Source organism: Xenia sp. Carnegie-2017, unplaced genomic scaffold (genome assembly GCF_021976095.1).
Source record: "Xenia sp. Carnegie-2017 unplaced genomic scaffold, XeniaSp_v1 HiC_scaffold_16, whole genome shotgun sequence".
NCBI lineage: Eukaryota > Metazoa > Cnidaria > Anthozoa > Malacalcyonacea > Xeniidae > Xenia > Xenia sp. Carnegie-2017.
Genome location: NW_025813469.1, coordinates 5557989 through 5564387, shown reverse-complemented (window position 1 = coordinate 5564387; position 6399 = coordinate 5557989).

Genomic DNA, 6399 nt, shown 5'->3' with positions numbered 1-6399 from the left:
TCCTACGACAATTGAATCACTTTCAAAACCATTACAAACAAAGCAAATGGTCGTCTTCAAAAACTCTATACTTTGAATGATAATAGCATATTATTTTTCCTGTAATATCATAGTCATCTACGGCCGTTATCATAGTGAAAACAGCAATCGAAACGCGCGTGCATCATGAAATAGTTGGCCGCCATATTTGTATTAAGTCACCCGATTCGTTGCAGTCATCAAGTTGCTCTCGAACCAATTTGGCACCAGTTGTAGAGCAAAAACAACCCTCATGGAGCCAAAACGGCCTTTTTTTGTCTGTTTTATCTCTCATTGTTAGCCAATATGGCTAGCAATTTCAAAAGCCAAAACGACCTCATGGTGCCAAATTGGCCCGTATATTTCTATCTTGGCAACAATTGTTGAGCGAAAACAACCGTCATGGTGCCAAAACGGCCCTTTTTTTCTGTTTTAGCCCTTATTGTTAGCCGATATGGCTAGCAATTTTAAAAGCCAAAACGACCTCATGGGGCTAAAATGGCCCATTTCTTTTTACTGTGTAAGAAGAAACTTCTCTCATGAATTTTTCTTTTTGTAATTTTAATATCACCTAACAGACCTTTCCACTTTTTTTCCCCAACCAGACTTTTTTCAGAAGTGCATCCTGAATTTTCTTTCTCATGTTTCCTTTGTCTATGTCTTTCCTGCATTCTGTCATCTGCAACACTTCTCTGATATATTTAAGATCCTTGGATGAAAGGTTAGATCGAGTTTCTCCGAAATTGCGTCACCTTTTTAAATGCATATGTCGAGCAATGTCATCCCTTCCAAGGCTACTACAGTAACTAACTTTTTATCACTCTCGTTTCTCTAAAGACGAGCCTGCCATCTTCTTTTATGCTGTCCATAAGCGACCTCAGTGACCATGCGTGCTCTACTTAACCAATAGTTTGTCGTATTTCGAGCGTTCTCGAGTTAATCTGCTGTGATGTCAGTATTGAATAAGATTAAGGCTTTACAATACAATTACGTAGAGGAAAGCAGTATCATTCACTATCAAGGGTGTACCATTATGTCACCAACCATTTTCCCAATATCTGGAATGAAACTCACATTAATCGCTTGCCACAATTCTTTCGACGGAAAAATAATGGAATCATGCGAGTTTCCTGGAAATCAAAGACTTCCCCACATAAACCAGTAATGAGAATCAACTAATGCCATTAGAAGGACAGAATAAAAATTTTTGAATTAGTGGTACTCCTTTGACGATTCTTGTCCACCTGCTTGAAATCGTCTGTGATAGTTTGCCTTTTAAGCTTTTCACGTATTTGATTTAATATAAGCAAAAATTTAGCACGAGTTATAGGGAACGTTCTTTTTAACCTAGCTTCTGAGATAGTTCTCCATACTGTTGTACACCATCCCGAGTTTCGCACAAGACGACGTCAGGTACGAGGTCTTCGTATGATCGTAGAACTACTCCTTTTTATTGCAAAGACTATCGCAATAAGATATGATGTTGAAAAGAGATGATGTTGACATAAGACGATGTTGAAGTCAAGTTAACTCGCTCATTATAAACTTATTTAACAATCGTTTTTCGCATGTCTACTGTATATTGAATGAACTAGAAGAACTCTTAATATTTGAATGATCGCTTTTTCTACGACTAGCAACACAGCTCTTGGATGTCTTTTTACTATCGTATCTTTTTGCGTAGGTACATTACTAAACTCTGTTGTTATCATCAAGATACGGAGATAATCACAATTGCAGAAAAGAATTTGCTATTTCACGATATATGTTCTGTTCTTTGCTAACTTTCCTGCGGTCTTAGCTTTCAATCCGTGTGTTGCATGCTCACGTTTTGCCAAGTACATGAAAAAATTATAAATTTTAGGAAATCACCTTTTATATTTTTTTATTGGTGCAAAGTTGTTCAGTTATAATGCTGTTGACACTCAACATTGATCAGTTCTTGGCGATCAAATTTACATTTTTTCATCTAAAGAAATTAACAACACATAGGTTAATAAGTTTCACCGCAATGCTAGATTGCTTCCTTGTTTCATTAGCTGGGTATGTTATTTATTGCTCTGTCATTGTTTTCAGTAACCCGTGTTTAATAAAATTTTCAAATGTATAAAATTACAACATTAAAAAAAGGAAAAGTTACATCCAATAAGTCAAATAAAAATACTTGTTTTCAAAACATAATAATCTCAGAAGACATTGCCAACACTTCCACTTGTTGTTTTTTCGGGTTTTTTTAAACACGCACAGTAATATTAAACTGAATTATTTATCAGAGAAAGGATATTCAATAAAGAGCCAAAATTGTCAGAACAGACGTTTTAAATATCTGTTAACATAGTGCAATAATTTGAAGAAAAAGAATATCACAGTGCATGTTTTTAAATCTATTACGCAATACGTCTTAATTTATCATCAAATATAATGTAAACTTTGCATGCTGTAGGCTATTCAAATAATATATGGGAAGGGTGGTCTTATAGCTCATTAATTGTTAGTGTTGTCGTATTTTAAACAGTAGCATATACATCCAGCTGGATGCATAGAGTTTACTTGGTTCTAATTTTAAACACTGCTCGCTTGGCAAAACAATGTAGATATTGGCACCTGTTTCGGTCTTTGCCTTTGTTTTGCGACAAATACTCGCCAGGATTTAACTTTTTTGAAAATTTAGTAAAATGTTACGCTAAATATTCGCAAGAACCTGGAATTTTAGTTTCCTAGATTTCTTTTCATTTTTAGAACGAATAATCGAACTTGACTATAATTCATACATATGCATTATACAAAAAAACATTATAAAAAATTTCTACAACGCAATTTTAAATATTTTACTTTACTAAGCAAATTTAGCATTTTTACTCTTCATCGAACTTTGGTGAGGATCTCTTTATGTTTCAATAATGGCTTTAAGTACTCTCACAAGCACCGTTCTGTTGTTGCTTTTTAATTGTATCCTCTGTATCAAAACACAAAGATATGTAATGTATCCTCTGTATCAAAACACAAAGATATGAAATGTATCCTCTGTATCAAAACACAAAGATAGTTTCAAAACAAAAAAGTCATTGCCTACTTTTTCTCTTGTTGTATGTTAAATGGTTTTCACGCTTCCTCGTGCTTTTTTGCCATCTAGAGAAGCTTCATACTACGCACGCCAAAGAAAATAAACTTATATCTTTATCTTTGGACTCTTACTATACTAACAATGAATTCATCTTTGAATTGTTTGATATTTTTTTGGAAGGATTCCATATTACGTCGTGATGGATTAAAGATTGTCAAAAAAGTACAATTTTGCAAAAAATAGTACTAATGCAATTTGTTGTTAATTCGTGGATATAAATCAAACAAAACATAAATTTTTATTTCAACATGCTCATTTTTGTAGGAATATCAATTCTCCTGAAAAAGCGTCAATCACACACAGAAGACTGAGTATAGAGCTAAAATGCTAAAATATTTATATCACAAGTGTCAGTATTATTAAAGCTGAAAAATACTGGGATGTATTGTATGAAAGTAGACTTTCATGATGCACTTTGAGCGCCTAAGGCGCGGAGTCCAGAGACATGCTCCCCCGGAAAATTTTGATTTTTAGATAGTTGGAAACGCGATTTTTTGCGTTTTTACGGCATAATTTGCAAAAATTTGCTTGCAAAAAATGTTCGCAATACCACGCAGCTGCGAGTGAGTATCTGTTTTACTACATAGCATTTTGAGCATACTATATAGAGCTATAGTTCCTCGACTATTAGAAAAACAGATGGAGAAAACAAAGAAGATATCTGTGTGATAGTTTTCAATATTTTCTTGCACGAAGCTCAACATTACAAGATCAAATTAGTTCATTTTTATCTAAATTAAAAGACCAACCGAAAATTTATGCTTGTGCAATTTAAAAATCTTCAATTATCTACATTGTTGTATGCAACTGTATTCCTATTTCTTATGCAAAGTTTTTATGTCTCGCTTTAGGAAAAAAAATTTTACTTTGAAAAAAGGCAGCTCACTGTTTGCAAAATTTTTGCAAGGGTTTGTTGTGATGGAGCTTTTTCAATTCAAAGACATAAAATTAAAATAGGTTTGCTACTTTTTTATGTCCACGTTTTTGCCATGTGTGTTTCTATAGCCTTGATTGTTGCAAATATTGGCAAGCTTAAGTTACAATATTGGCTATTGGTGAAAAAGTCTTTTAAAACCGGCATGAAATGAAACTTTTTAATTAAATTTGATTTTGAACATCTCATGCTCTTTGTGCAACCAATTAAAAACACTACTTTCATAAACCGATCTCCCATTGTGCACACAAATTTTTCTAACTGTTTTCACTGTTTTATAAACTACATTAAAATAACGAAATACCTTGGCGTAAAGATAATCTAAAGGACATTTTAAATTTTCTATTGTACACACTTTGCGTAATATGTAAAATTCCTCCCACAAAGAAAAACTTTGCTTCTATATGTCTCTGTAATAGCAGGCAACATTTACTTTGTTGTGTAGCATCTTGTATATTATAATAGGTGTTGATATTTGATTGATTTCCTGTTGAGGGAAACGTTATATTTCAAAACATTTTATCCTGTTGCAATGGAACAGAAAACTTGTTTTTGTAATGTTAAAAAAAAATTGAGATCAGAAAAACGCCTCCTGTGTTGTAGAGAACAATAGCAAAAACAATTTTCCATTTATAAAATGCTTCGAAAATTGGAACATTATTATGTAATAACTGAGGTAAAGCAGGCACGCATAAAGAACAAGCCATTTCGATAAAGTTGAGCAAAATGAAATTATCTATGCAATTAGTCCATTAATTATGAATGTAAATGCTGACGCACCTGCCTAAATTGAAAAACTCATATTTTATAGTTATAATTTTCCATCTCTCATTCAGCTAACTGGATTTCATACCAAGAGGTAACGCTCTAAGCAGTATTAATACTTGTGCTCTATACTGTTTAATTATTGAACATTGATTTGACTAATTCTACATTTACACGATCAGTTGCATAAGAATAAGGCATGGATGTATTCATGAACTTTGCTCAAATTCTGGATATTGATCACATGGTAAAATATCATTAACACCTGTTTCAATTTTTGTCACCGCTTTCCCACATAAAGTTTGAAAACATCTATCTTCGCAAATTATATGTTACGTGAACACAATAACCACTAGTTACTTTCTTTTCATTCTATTTATCAATTGATAACCAAATACGATGGGTAATTAAAATTCATACGTTATCCATTATGGAAAACACTTATGCAAATTTCAAAACTCGCACTTGAACATATGAACTAAAATAAGCAAACATCACATGAGAGTTGTCTATACGGAACATCAATTTAGAAGAAATTTCTGTGTTCAAACAATGACTTTTTTGCCATTTACAAGCACTGTTCTATTGTGGCTTTTTAATTTTGGATTTTTTTGTGCAGGAACATTTCTAAATTCTGTTGTTATCATCAGTATACGGAGGTCATCACAATTGAGAAATAAAATTTGCTATTTCACGATACTTCTATTGTCTTGTGCTGACTTGGCTGTGGTCGTAATTGTCCATCCTTCAATTGCATGGATGACTTACTGGAAATTACATGAAGATAAAGTTAAAACTGGCGTCCCCATTATTATAATTTTCCTTGCGCAAAGTCCTTCAGTTGTAATGTCGTTGACACTTAATTTCGAACGATTCCTGGCGATCAAATTTCCCTTTTTTCATCAGCAGTATGTCACAAAAAAAAGGTTAGTAGGTTTCACGGCAATTCTGAACTGTTTTTTCATTCTATCAGGAAGCTTAGTTTTGTTTCGTGCTTTAAAAGGCATGTTATACATTTCCATTACCTTGATCTCAGTTGTTCTTGTGTACCTCAATTTTGAAATGTATAAAACTGCAAAATCTAAAAAAAAAAGTACCGTATCCACTATATCAACGGAAAATATCAGTCTAAAAACGAAAAAGTCTCAGAAGACATTGCCAACTTTTCTACTTGTCATATGTTTGATGGTTTTCACACTTCCATGTGCTGCTTGGTCAGTCTACACAAGCCACGTAATTCGTTCGTCAACGTACAGCGTAATGGAAGTCCATCTTAGATTATGGACCTTTACCATAATGGCAATTAACTCGTCATTCAATTGTCTTGTATTTTTTTGGAAAAATTCTATACTACATCGTGAAGGATTGAAGACGTTGAGGAAAGCACATATATGAAAAAATTAATGTTCTTGTTGCTACATGAACATAATCGGCAAATAACAAGTTCACCAGTGATATATAGTGTTGTTAGTAAGATCATTAATCCTAAGAAAAAACGCAAAAAAATATGCACAGGGGATTACAGAAATATTTGATGTAAAATATTTATTAGAGTTAA